The sequence below is a fragment of the Aythya ferina genome (assembly GCF_964211825.1).
Source record: "Aythya ferina genome assembly, chromosome: 11".
Lineage (NCBI taxonomy): Eukaryota > Metazoa > Chordata > Aves > Anseriformes > Anatidae > Aythya > Aythya ferina.
In genome coordinates, this window is record NC_140307.1 from 16,349,204 (window position 1) to 16,363,944 (window position 14,741).

Genomic DNA, 14,741 nt, shown 5'->3' on the forward strand with positions numbered 1-14,741 from the left:
CCGCGGCAGCCGCGCTATGCGCCATGCAGGTTCCCGGGCGGCCGCTGGTATTCTCGCACGCAGCTTCCCGGGCGCAGCAGCAGCCGCCTCGGTGTGTGGCGCCGAGGCAGGCACACAAAAGAGCGGCTGCGGCTGCCCCCCGGCTGCGGGTGCGGGAGGGGAGCGGCCCCGCCGCTGGCAGCACGGTAAGGAGCGGGGCAGGGGCACGGAGCGGGGTGTGGCGGCGGCGGCTGCTGCTGCCCTGAGGGGAGCGGGGATGCCCGGCGGAACCGGGGGGGGAGCCGCGCCGCCGCCTCCTGCCCGCTGCGGGGCCCCGCAGCCCCCAGCCTCGGCGGAGCGGGGCCATGGCGGGGCGGCACCACACGGCTCGGCACCCCCTCGGGAGCACGACGGGCCGCCCGGGGAGCGGGCAGGGTGAGAGGCGAGGGGAGCCCCCGTGCCATGCAGCACCGCCGAGAGTTTGTGGCTGCTTTCGTGCCCCCGGTGTGGCAAAGGGATCACGCGTTTTCATTTATTTATTTATTTATTTATTTTTCTTCTACCCCCCCCCACCGCCTCTTCCTTTCATCTGTCTGAAAGGAGAAGGCGGCTCAATGGGGAGATGTTGATCTTTCTCGGGATGAACGGCGTGAGGCATGATAGCACGCTCCGTTCTCCCCCCCCCCCCCCCCTTTATTTATTTATTTATTTTATTTTATTTATTTATTTTATTTTCTCCTGTGGTGTTGCCGTAACAAAAGGGCTGGGGGAGGCGGGGAGCGCTGCGCTTCAGCCGCATCTCGGCATGAGGCGAGGCCGGCCCGGGCTGTCCCCGCGGCTGGCGGCAAGGAGCATTAATTAAACAGCACCACGAGAGGCTCCTGCACCGCCTGCAGCCCGGAGCTAACGTGCCTTCACCGAGCTGTAAGGAAAGTGTCGAATTGCCACGGCCTGTTGGGTGAGAAATGCAGATGTTTCGGCTACCTTACCTTGTCAAGGCCACCCTATAATCTTCCTGGAGGGGGTTGGGTGCCTGCAGAAAAGGTATTCCGTGTATTTTGCCTCTTACCCAAGAATTCCTCGTTATTTTACCAGTAGACGTGAAAAACCGAAGCGACTGCTATCATAGTTGTCTGTGGTTATGCATAAGCAATAGTATTTCTGCATAAGGTGATCCTAAAAGGATGCTTATGTAACTGTTCATTGATACTTGAAAGTAAAAATACAGCACTTGCTGGTTATCTGTGTGTCGAAAAGCGTAAGATTTAAGCTTATCTTAAAGCATAAGATGTACGTTTATCACTGTATTGTCCAGATTCTCCTCTTTGTGGGACAGACGAGCAGGACAGAGCTTGCCTTTCCGGACTGTTGTGCTACGGGCACTGACCTGCTGGAGGGGAAGGGAAGCCGCTGTGCTTGCTCCTCTATGGGCTCACAGGGTTTTGGGCTGCACACTTGTCCTTGTGAAACCTTGATTGTCTGGCTTCCTAAGCCTAAATTCTCTGGTAGTTCAGCCCTTAACTGCACATGGAAATATCTCAAGGTATTTTTACAAATGCAGTGTTGCCTCTAATCAGCAACTGCATTATTACTTTGCCTTGATCCTCGGATCATAAAGAAAAAGTGTTCGTGAAAAGGCCATGGCTGCTCATCTCTTCGGCCAGTCTTATATTCTAAGGAAACATCTCGAAAAGCATCTTTTGTGCAGTTACTTGGTTAATGCTAATTCAGGTTGGAGTCTGGAGGTGAATTTAAACAAGAGCTAGGTTCTTAAGAAGTGACCTTTGCTTAAGGCCGTAAACATGAGGAGCCACTTCAAGAAACATAATTGTACCATCTCTCCAGCTGTTCTGGTAAGAACATTTGCTGAGAAATAATTTCTGAAAATACCATCATTTAGGCCTCTTCCAGGTTATATTCCTATGCTGAAGGTGGGGAAATCTAGCAAGAAGTGATCTGTTACTGGCTACCAACTCACAGAGAAAAATAAAAAGAAACTCATCTTGTACAGAAAGAAATGCTGGTTATAGCCTTATAACCCAATGGAGTTTGAGAAGCTTAGAGTTAATGTTCTGATAGGCAGGCTTTGGGTGCTTTTTCATGGCCCCAGACTTGTTATATCCATTTCCCATTTCATCCATGCTTCAATAAACAAGGCCATGCTTAAAGCCATTGCAACAACAGAGGCTGCTGAGAAGGCCCTGGGGTCCTGGGGGGAATCAAGCTGCACGTGAACCAGGCGTGTGCCTTGGCAGCAGAGCTGGCCAGCAGCATCCTGGTCTGCATGGAATTCAGCCACTAGATCAAGGGAAGTAATCATTCCCCTCTACTCAGCACTCATTAGACTGCATCTATAATGCAGTTAAAGGCTGGACTAGATGATCTTAGAGGTCTTTTTCAACCTGAATGATTCTGTGATCTCAGCAAAGGCAGTGTAATATTGGTATGATACACTGGCCCACTACTACTACCTGTGTTGATAAAGTTATGCTTTACTATAAGCCTCCTGAGAAAGATATTTGCTTGATATATTTTAATATAAGTATAAACAAGAGGAAGAATGTGCTTTTTTAAGCAGTGTCTTTTCTGGTACTCCTGTGAGGCAGTTAAAGTCTTGAAACATTGCAAGAGACATAATGATGGTTCTTATAGTTGGAGAAAATAATGCATTGATGCAGTCATGTGGATTTCACAGGTTAAGAGGAAGAGCTGAAAGCAGAGTCAGAATTCACTAGTTTTTAGACACTCCACAAAACAAGCAATTGCTGAGCAAAATGTTCATTATAAGTACTTTGGATACTTGTAAATGCTTTTAGTCTACCAGAGAGAGCATTAATATGTGAGGATTATTTATTTATTTTCCTGAGGACCCATTTACCCTCGAGGGCTGTGTGAAAAGCAGCTCAAGGAAGCATCATGCTTGGAGCGTTGAATTCTTTAGGCTTGTCCTGCCCACAGAAGATAAACATGCAGCACTTATACTTTATCATGGCATATGTGAGGAGAGGGCTTTCCTTCAAACTTTGTATTTTGTTTAAGCTTCAGTCTCATCTCAGTTAATGGTACTATTTTGCAGGAGAAAGATCTTCTATAAGTGATAGAAACAGATACAGAACTAAGTGTTTATTTCTGATGCTCATAGGTAAACGCACTGTCACTTGAGTACATGACGTTCCTTTCCTTTTTTTTTTTTTTGTTGCAGTACTTACTGCCTTCACCTACTGCAGCAGAGATGGATGACTTGCACTTCAAGAGGAGTAAGTTAGAGTAGAGCAGAGCTGCTTTGAAAAACTAGAATTAATAGGTACTTCCATCTAGGCAAAGGGGGGAGAACTAGAAGCCTTGTAGGTGGGGATGAGGAGGAAGCGTCATCATTCCCAGATGATAAGGTTGTGTGATGCATTGCTGGAGATGCATACTCTAAAGTATAATCATGCATGAAGGGATCATTTGCTTTTGAAATAGAGGTAGATAAAGAGGAAAGGAAAGTTGGCAAAGGGTATATTAAAAATAAAAAATGCTTGGATAGTAGGAGTATGACAGTTATAAGCAATGTGAGGTTTGGAGTCTAGATAAGAATTTTTCAAATAGCAGCAATTCTGCAGTGCTGATATCTACCTGGACTCCCCCTGGGAGCTGCAGGAAGGAGTATCTTGGGATAGTTGTCTGTTTTGAACTATTAAAGGTGAAGCTTCCCTCCGAGAATAGCCCTTCTAGTTACAGACTTTCCTATGTGGATGAATCTTGATTAGTAATAACTCACTTTATTTCTTAGAAGACAGCTTGATTATTTCCATTCTGTTAATTAGGTAGTTTTTGAACTTCATTTTGTAAATTGATGTAAGGAATATTTGTGAACGTGTCACTAGCTAGCATTATTTCCAGATTTCTGTCTTTTACTTCTGGAAATATCCCCCTCACAGACCCTTATCATCTGCAACCTTTGTGAAAGTTCCTCTCCCATCATCAATTGTACCATAACCCTGTTGATTTTCAAAGAGTGAAATCTGCTGGTTTTTCTTTCCTAAGCATTTCTACAAGAGAGAGGCCTGACCTTGTAAGTTTTTCTTTCTATACATCCTCTGCCTTTGTGCATTAAGGGCTCACAAGATCTGACTGAAAAATTAGTGAAATTCCTTCACCTGAGTACAGTAGTTAGATTTAGCTAAGACTTAATAAAGTGGTCATAGCAGGTAAGTTTCTTCTTGCTCTCAATGAGTATAGCAACATCTTAAAACTAAAAAAAAAAAAAAATAACAGGGCTCACAACTCAACATAATGGTTTTGTAACACTACCCGTGGGAGTTCTGGTAGGTATGCACATCCATCTGCTTGAGCACCGTAGTTAAGAATGCCGAGTAACTTTTGGGGCTCATTTCCTTTTTCCCTGGTAAGGTATCCTTGCTGTGGTGACTATCGAGAGTCATCTCTGCTTTCCAGTTGCTCTAATTTGGATTTGTTGTGAATGACAGCCAAGTGCTTATCTTAGCATGACACTACAGGGTTCTCTGAGGATTTAGTGAGATAGTAATTCCAGTAAAAATTGAACAGAAAGTTCATATTTTTAACAGATAAACAGAGATGGAGAATGTATGTTCTCACGTATAGACTTTCATCTTTACATCTCACTGTGTTAAGGGCCTAAGTCCACAGGAGGAACTTCAGGCAGTCAGGGTTTTAGGAACGACATTGGAATAAGTCTCTGAGATCACTATGAGGTCTGCTTCTCTGGGTAAGCTGATGAAGAAAGAAGCATAGGAATAAATGGAGAAGACCTTTCATATCTGAGGTTTGTAACAGTTGATGTAAACCTTAGTTGCACTAACAAACTAGCCACAGACAGTAATGACAAGGTGACCTCAATTTTCCACAAACATTACTGTGCCCATTGTTTGGAGAATCACATGAACAGATCCCTTGAGGACCTCTGGAATGAACTCCGTAGGTTTCCTGTCATGCAGAAGATCACTGGTCTCGTACAAAGTGACCCTGTAGCACCAGGAAGTCCTCAGTCATGGGGAATATCAAGGCATTACAGCATTTCATGCCAAGGAAGAAACAAGCACATCAAAAGTCAGGGGGAACCAACTCTGTCACAAAGCATTTGCAACAGGGCAGGAACTTTTGAAGTGATTTTTGGTAATAAAAGTTGGAGAAAGCTCACCTACATAAGTAAGCACTGAAAGGTCTATAGTTCTGTCCCTTACTTCAGGAACTCTAAACTGATTAGAGAAATATTATTAGCATATCACAAAGGAAGAGAACACGGGAGGAAAAGAGGGGGGGGCAAGATAACATCTGTTGGTGGTGATGGTGGTGATAATCTGCATGTGAAAATTCCCTGAGGAGGAGGAGGAAGTGATGAATTTTTGAAGTGTAGGCTCCAAAAGAGTGAATATTTAGGCAGAAGTAGGGAGTTGGGCTGAGACATTAGCTGCAGTTCCAAAATCAAGGTGATATCTGCCTCAAATCAGATGAAACACAAAATACGAAGTCATTGGTGTGTTGCATGCGTCAAACCAGGATGATCAGCTACCAAGGAGCAATAAAATTGGGCTCTGTGCGTCTTTTTTTTTTTTTTTTTTGTACTCAAGTATTCCCAAACTACTTAGTTAAGTATTTCTAAGCAGCTTTTTTCCCCCTACCACTATACAAGCTGTAATACAGGGTGAGAAGCCCAAGTTGCACAGGGACAGCGCCTATCTAAGCAATATTGTAATAACCTCCCAGAAGGAGCAGCTCTGTTTGGCATTCAGTGAAATAGCTGATCTTTATGCAAGAGAATGAATAATAAAGAGAATAAAATTCCCCCACAGCCTGCCATGTATTTGCTACCTTCATGCACAAGACAAACAAGGGATATTTGGGCAGACTTTGTCTCCCACTGTGCCCTTCAAAACCAAGATCCTCCGCTGTACTTCCCTGGTTCACCTGCCTTTCTTGGGGGTTTCAGAAGTGCTCATTAACTTTGCCTTTCCCTGCCCCAGCAAAACGGTCACAGATTCCTAACTGAGTGCCTGGTTACTGAAGCGACTGGAGCAATGAAAAAGAATGACTGCTGCACAGATCAGATTCTGTTCTAGAATGACTTAGGAGTCTTTTTTGGTTGCTTGCTTGCTTTCAACAAGCGTGAAATGCTATCAAGCAATTGCCATTACTGTCTCGAGTCACTGATACCAGCCACCACAAAAATAGCATTTCAGTGCAAGGGAAAATGCACCCATTTGGTTTAGTCAAATCTTAAACTAGGCCTCAAAACTCATACTCCAAATGCCAAGAGGGAGGCATTTTCAACAACACATCTGAGCGAGTGCATGGAAACGAGATTGCTTGCTTCTCGTTCGCAAGCAACATTTCTTTAGAGCCACCACACTCTTCAAATCCACACCAAATCTCTCTCTCCTGGGAGTGAGGATCTTTTTTTTCCCCTGAGCTGTAGGCTTTCTATTAAGGATGGCCACCCTGACTGCAATTTCCTGGGCAAGAGGGGTTGTTGGAGGTTTGTTACTATCTGCTACCAGGTTGCATGATTGCTGTGCTGTCTTGAGTGAGGGTGCAAGTTCTCTCCCCAGTCTTTAATGCTCGTATTGTTTCAAAGCCCATTACAACTACCAATGTAGGAATAGTCATAAAGGCAGGCACACAAAGAAAAAAAAATATTTCTACTCTTATAAACTGATCCAGGATGGGAGCGAAGCAAAGGCTTGCCTTGGCTCCAAACTCTTACTATGCAGCATAGCATGTTGTTGCCATGCTACCAGAATTGCTTGCCTTGATATTTAAATTTACCCTTAACAAATTTGCATTTAAAAAGAATGAACTGTTAACAGTGCATTAAAATATAAAATAACCTGACAAGCCATAAACCTTGCCACCAATTTGTTCATATATTTCTGACTTCTACAGATCTTTTTTTTTATTCCCAAAATTAACGCTGCCACAACAACAGAAATCCCAGAGACGAATGAACCGACAAAATCTGGAAAGGCACTGTTGGTAGTGCAATAAAGGTTTATGTCAAGAGAGGAATATAAATGATAGTTTTCATACTTAACGAAAATGTGCATTTTGCCTACCTCAGTAAGTGCCTCTTGCCATCCTTCGTAGTCTCTGATTTAGCATTACAAAGGAAAATCAGAGTGTAATGATATTTTTGTTATTGCTGAGCTGTGGAGGAAAAAGAATGTTATATATGTACACACACACACACACAATTCTTTAGATGCAAAAGCTTTTGTTACCAGAACATAACTCTTGATTAGAAATATGGCAGCTTTAAAAAGAAACTTATCCCTGTGATATTCTTAGCCAGTCAATCAGTGCGGCTTTAATTATGTTGAAGTATTTGACATATTATGGCCCAGGAGATAAGAGCTGTGGCATACTGGATGATAGGCAGAAAGAGGAGGAGTCCTGTTGGTGATTAGAAATTTCATGCTTAGTACCGCATCAGTGGTATGAAATGAGCAGTGGAGAGGAACGCTCCTGGTTAATGCTGAGTGGCATTGCATTTCTGACGTTAATAATATGAAGGTTTTTGGTGGCATAATTCTGCATTCCTGGTAAATACCTGCCTGCTTTCTTGATCAAAAGCTTGCCCTGGAAATACCTGTGTAGTAGCAGTAGTATGCCGTTAAGTCAATTGTTGTTGTTTTTTAAATGTAATAAACTGTTTTTCTTTGTGTTCTCAATAATGAGTGGAAATCTCCCTCTATTCTTCCAAAAGTGAAAGACACAGAAGGTGTTGTATATACATTATTACATATATACATTTTTATATATTATATATATAACACTTGCTGTTTTCAGTACGTGGAAAGAGATCACGTAAGGGTTTTTAGCAGCTCTATTCCACACTTATGCAATAATAATAAATTATCATTACAGCATGTGTTTCCTCTGATATTTGCCTGTGTTGATTATTCAACACATACACATCATAACTGGACTCCTCAACTAGCTGCTGATCTAATTAGGAATAATGATTTAAACAAAGAAGTGCTGTTAAGATTACATTACACGAGGGAAAAATAAACTCACATCAGTTTTATTGCAGCAGAGGATGTGTACGTTGGTACTGGGAGTCTTTTGTAGTATTATACTAGGTGAGATTTAGCTTTTGAATGTCTTATCAGGAAGTATCAAAGCAAAGGAAGTAAATTTGATAGCCCTGTTTTACAGATAGGGAGACACGAAAATGACTTGGCTATAATCATTCTCCCTGCTGGGTGACTGAACCAGGAGTAGCACTGAGGTATATGCAATAGTCTCCTAGTGGTTTACCCGTGTTACCATCCTGCTCTTGTTCCTGCTCTGTACAATAGCAATAACATGAAGAACAAACTGTCAGCTGATGAGTTTTCTATCGTCCAAACATCCTGCTCACATTTTCACGTATGAATGCTTTGCTTCGTGAGAAGGTATTTTGTACAAAACATGATAAAGACCCATAATCATCTACGGTTTGCTTCCTAAAGATTGGAATGAGGGGAAAACTGAATGTGTATATTTATATTTCCCCTTGATATTTGCAAAACTACCAGCCCTCTGTGGCAAAATTTTTCTTTTCTGTGCATGTATATTTTTATTTTGGATTCATTTTTTTTTTAAAATCACAGTTTAGTAAAGTCTTAGGCTTATTCTTGAGACAGCATTGAGTTAATTGGGATTTGTTAACACTTCTTAATATTGAGATTCTTGTGATATTTCATGCTTTAGCTACTGCTCCAGCTGCTGGTGTGTGAGAATCTCAGCTTCAAGTGTCTACTCACACTGGCTCCAAGAATGGAGAAACTGTGAATATGTACTTTAAATGTCTAAGGACAGTATGACATCTTTAAATAATTTTGTAATACTTGTGATTGGCAATGCTATAGCAGCTGTGGTTGGAAATAAGTTGCTTAATATTAACAGGAGTCTGTTTATATCTGAATGATATAAACTCGAGTTCCTGTTTGTCTTTCTGATGGTAGTTAACATTTTTATAACAGCACTCAATAAGAAATAAGCCAATCAAATGCCACCTGAAGTTTCTGAACTAGCTGTTTTATCACTAAGTACTTCATGGTGTTACATAGTTCCATCTATGTAATGATAATCCTAATTAAATTATTCTAGTAATTAAGGTAATGTAGCAAGCTAATACTGTACTGGTAAATAAATAACATCACAAGGCTGGGACACATTTGCCTGGACTGGTAGTCCTGACTTTCCCAGCCTTCCCGTGTTCTGGCACAATGGATCGTGCCTTTTGACAGGATGAAGTCCGTGTTGCCTTTAAGGTTGGCTCCCTCTCAACACCGAAGGAGCCTGTGACCCCAACTGGGGCTGATGTTGTGTCCTGTTGGCACACCGACTGCCACCTCCTCAGGCACTGCTCCTCCTTCCTCCTGCTCGCCTCCTCAGGCCACCCACAGAAAGCCTGCTCAAGTCCACAGGGATCCTCACGTATCATAAAGGCAACTGATGGGGGAAATTCAAACAGGAGTCCTCAGACAGTAAGGTCTGAAGTGTTTTTCTCTAGTTGTAAGTTTACCATACAAAAGGAACTAGACTAACCAACACAGTGGCATCCTGAATAAAATGGAGCTGCTCAAAAAAAATAAAGTCTTTATTGTGGCAGAGCCTACGAGCCAACCAGGAGCACAGCATCCCTTGTGGTAGGCATTTCCAAAGACAGCTGTAGACTGTCCTTGCTCATAAGACTGACCTAACTAAAATAGACCTGACGGTTTGGTATCTTCTGTTTACATTTGTCTGACAGAGGAAGAGACTATTGCAAGAGTGTAAAGATGTGGTGCAGCCAATATGACCTCATATTGGGGTAGAGATAGGGTGTGAAGCACTGGATTTAATCAGTAACAGACAAAACATTTACTGAAAACTTGGAATAATAGGTATGTCCATAATTATCAGGTAGAAGAGCCTAAATGTACTTAACTGGAAAATCTCCATTTCATTTTACTGCTTCCTTGAATTTTGCTCTTAACCTTCTTGCTGGCTTAAGCTATGAAGATGAAAATAGCTACCTTCATAAATGAATGCATTAAAAGATTTGCCTATGTAAGTATGAAGAACATGGGAACCCACACAAGTTCTCTGCTGTGGAGATGATAAAGGGGTGGCTTTGCAGTTATTACAGTGATTCCAGCATTATTTGTCCTTGACCACTGCTGCGTCAATGCGTGGGGTGTGTTGGTTTGGTTTTGAACGAGCTCCTCTAAGCCTGCTTCATTCATCTGTCACCTGTAGACAGACTTACAGATTTTTAAGCTTTTTTTTTTTTTTTTTTTTTGTGGTAAGAAAGTCTGTAGAATATTCAACACGATGAAATCCTGGTTAATAGGCTTTTCCGCAACAGACTTAATTTAGGGTTTATTTGCCCCCAGCTGACTGTTGTTACTGTAGCAAATAAAAGATGCAGAATTAAATGGAAAGGAAAATACTATGTGACTGTGCAGGGCTTAAATCTGATAAAGAGGTGTCAAATGGCACAGAAGTTGATTACAGCCCTTCAATGTAGGCTACAAATGATGGTACAAAATTGTATCCTATGGGGAAACCTTCCAAGTGCCTGCCAAAATCCACGGAGAAAGCCCAGAGAAGGTCTGCACTGTGCTAGGTTCTTGTTCTACAACTGGAGGCAATTTTTGGTACTAAGGGACAGTGACATGTCTTTGCAATTCAAGTGGCTGCAGGGTAGCCTTTGCTTTGAGCTGGATGCAGCTCAACAGCTTTTCATGACAAAATCTTTGCTATTTCTACAAACCTCCCTGAAGCCCTCTGCCCCCGGCGTGTCCCACCTGCCCCAGCAGGGCTGGAACGGTGCGACCTCTTAGGAGAGGGGACTTCTCACTGGGAGGATCAGGCTGCCATGGGGTAGTTGTTCAAACCATAATAATTAAACTTACAAAAATGAAGCCTAGTTGACTTAATGATAGAAAAATAGGAATTTGTCTTATTGTTAGAGGAATTAGTTTACGTTTGACTTTCCCAAGGAGCACAATTATATATGTATCCCTTAAAGATCATATTCTGCCAGCTGTCGTGCTTCGTGCTATATATAAATGTAACTGGAGGCAAGACATTATTTTTTCTAAACCTGATACCAGAATTTATACACTTACTGTCCAGAGCATCAATTGAAGAAAAGCCTTTCTATTTATGACCACATAATCAAAACACTGAAGAATAAATATTAGCAAGACTCATATTGCCATTTACATTCCTGCTTAGTAGCTGCTTACTGTGTACTTAGTGATGAGAGATGCGGAATACTGAATTGGAAAATGCACAGATAAATAGAAAATAGGCTGTGATCCACAGCGTACCAATGTGCTGTCTCAGGTAAGATATTCCAGTGATTTGTTAATTCATTTTGAGAGGAAAAGCATTAATTCCTGAAGGTGTTATCAAAATACATAGCTACATTTACTGAGAGCCTAGGAAATGTACTGATCATTCAAGCAAGTTAAACAGAAGGGTATTGTCCTACCAGAAATGAAATAAATTGTATGGGAAAATCTTGTTTTCATGTAAGCTTATACCTATATCTCTAAAGCTTCATTAATATTCCTCAAAATACATTCTAATCCTTTGATAAGCCAGTGTGACACAAATAGGGTAATAAACAGATACAGAGCACGAGGCTTCCTTCATGGAGCTCTTCCATACTTGGGCCCAACTTTAATAACCCTGTGCAGAGGTACAGGAGCCTTACGCTGCAGGATTAATGCCCTTTATCTGACAGGTCTGTTACGTATGGCTTTTTTCCATCTGATACCATTATTTTACATGCTGCAGTCAGGCAAGCTGCATTCCTCAACAAATCGTGTGTTTAGGCCAATTGTTGATTAACCCTGACACTGCATCTTCAACCACAGTGTATCTTTAATGAGGAGAACGGCTGAAGCTGCACTGATACTCATTGGAATACTGCATAACAGTGAATTTTCAGCTTTCTTCTTGTTCAGTGCTGCACTGGTACCTAATTAGCCAGTCGATTACTGATAGGGAAGGTCTGTCTACATGTGTGAACTTCTATATCCTTCAGGTACAGACAGACTCATTCCAGCTTCAGATACAGAAGACCAAATAAATAATAAAAACTCACAAAAGAACAACAAAACCAGTAACGACTGAAAACAGGCTGAACATTTCTGAATAGTTAGGATTTTGCTCAATCACTAGAAGTCTCAGTGTTCCTACAGCAGAGCACAGGATGGCAGCGAATACAAAGTAGGGAGAGCCCGCTGGTGTCTCCTGGACTTTGCTGAAGCAGTTAGGACGTACATACATACGTTCACAGACTACTTAAGAGGTGTAGCCTAAGAAGAGTTAAGGTGTACAGTATGAACCGCCAAAGGCTTATGTTGATCTGATCGAGAATTTCTGCTCTAATGTTTGTATTTATGTTTATTTTCACAATGACAGCTTTATCACATGGTAGAGGGCAGGGTCTACAGTCTCCAGTGTTTGAAATGTTTTTTCTCCCTATAATGACTTGGCAAAAGTGAGATAAACATTCACCACCCTTATGAAGGTCTAAAGGGAAATGAATGTTTCCTTGGACTTTGAACAGACTGATGTTAGAAGGGGAACGATGCTCAGAAGTGCTTCATCTACTGGGGTTTCATCTCTCAGCAGTTGACTTGTTTTATTTTCCCTCGAGTCATCAGGATTCCATTGTGTTGCTACAGAAAGCACACAAGATCAAGATGCCTTTTTGCAAAGACAGTCAGAGATTTTAATAAATATTCAGTCCCTTCCTCTCCTTCCCAGAACCATCCAAGATCAGGAGAAAACAGCACTTTTTTGCCCTACTTTTTCTGAGGAACCTTAGTTTTTTTTTCAAATGTTCAACAACAACTCCAGGTAGACAAGATCCACATGGCTCTCTTCTGCTTTACAAGCCATTAGGATCTGATGGGATAAGATGACTTGTGCATCAGAGCCCAGGCAGCTAATGGCATCTGACTTGCTGGCTTTAAGTAGAGCCTTTTTAAACAACAGAGTTAATACTTACACTTGAAGCTCAGAAGGTCTGTTCAGTCAAGGATTTAATTTGAACTTTGCCTGTGGATTTCTAGAAAGGGATCTCACCACCTTTACTGAAAACCTTTTTCAAGCTAGAGTGGGCAGTCTAGGTAGTCACAATTTTTAAAGAATCATTTAATGGCTGGCTAATTGCATATTTTGTTTTATCCGGATGTGCATCAAATTTGAAGGTACCATTCTCTTATATCCCAAAAGATGAACAATCCTTTCACAAGATTGTGCTTCACCCCTTGATGTTATTTCATACTCTCCATTTTGAACCACTCATGAAGGTATTTCATTATTTTCCAAGCAGCAGAGTGGTCTTCTGTAGCAATCACTACAATTTGCAGAGCACTTGAGCGATGAATTGTCTCTCTCTAACCTCAAGATTTTCTTAAAACTGGTTCTTGGATCTGACCCCGCCTTCTAGCTAAAGACAAATGTCAGCATCTAGAGAGTTCCAACTGTTGTTCCTCTGTCCTTCCACTTGGTTCCACTGCTTCCCAAAGAGAAACAGTGGCATGTTTTGGAAGTTAGGCTTAATCACTGAAAGATGAATGTTGCTTGTTCCCTATGTAGCATCAGAAAAGAAAAAAAAAAAAAAAGTGAAAATCTTAAGTTCAGTAAAGATATCAAATGAGAAAAACTACAGTATAACATAGCTCCATCCTCCAAAATAAAACTTAAAAAGAATCCCTGTCTTTAGTATTGCAATTTCATGGGTAGAAATTTGGATAGAGTACTCATCACTTGGTGAGAAGACATTCTTTGCATTGGTTATACAATAGCAAAACCAGTTTACGTCTTAGCAAACTCAGTCTGGATTGACACAATTTCTCTCATTTGCTAACAATAACATTGCAAACCAGGTGCTTCAGTAGAATTGAAAATAAGCTTTCTCTAACTCTTCACCTTACTAATTACCTACTCCTGGTAGAGATAAAAGATCCTGACTCTTGAATGTACAGAGTCTACCACTCACATGGAAGATTTAAACATTTGTGTAAGTGGCTAGTATTTTTCTGGAAGCTGGAGGATCTGTCTGCAGGACATAAAAACTAAGCCACAGAGAACCAGCGTTCAAAGAAACTAACATCCTAAATGAAAACTCCACCTACCATAATTTGGGGTAAAAGATGGTATCACTCAGCACTGTGGTTGGTGGGGATGATCTGCATAACATATTACGCTGAGATTTGCATTGTAAGCAGTAGGGTGGTGGGCTGTTTTCCTTTACCGCTAAATCAAGTGAATTCTAACGAAGGTCCTCTGTGTCCAGCAACCCAATAGCGAACAGCATTTTGCTTACCCTGTTTCTCATCCTTTGTTTGCTTAGTTAAATTGTTTTGTATTGAGCATAAGGGACAGATATTTTTGCAAATTCAAAGTAAATGCAGTTAGGTTTCACAGATGCAGCTTTAAGGAGATTATTTATGCAGTAGGATTTAATATCTGCCAACACGCTGTTCATTTGCTTGATACCACCAGGGACTAGTTCTTTCATTTGCAATTTATAAATCCTCATCTTCAGACATTCAAGTTTTCAAATATCTGAATGCTTGAAGCATCCCGCAGTTATTAGTATCATGAATTCTATCTCAAATGAACTATTAGGGTTTATTCAGCCAAAATGATACATGCTTTATATATGATTGGCCCAGTTTTCTTGTTTGTTTCTATTCAAATAGAACAGATTATGCTAACCCAGTGGCTGTTGAGGAGCG

At 41.4% G+C, this 14,741-nt stretch overlaps 1 protein-coding gene across 3 annotated transcripts in view; it reads left to right on the forward strand.

The window, feature by feature from the left end:
* Positions 1 to 21: 21 nt before the first annotated feature.
* The window catches only part of APBA2 (amyloid beta precursor protein binding family A member 2), a 96,678-nt gene continuing 81,958 nt past the window's right edge, over positions 22 to 14,741 (forward strand). For all 3 annotated transcript variants that reach the window (XM_084532243.1, XM_084532247.1, XM_084532246.1), the window contains exon 1: positions 22 to 185. The gene's annotated coding sequence lies outside the window, so the exon portion shown is untranslated. The remainder of the gene's footprint in view (positions 186 to 14,741) is intronic.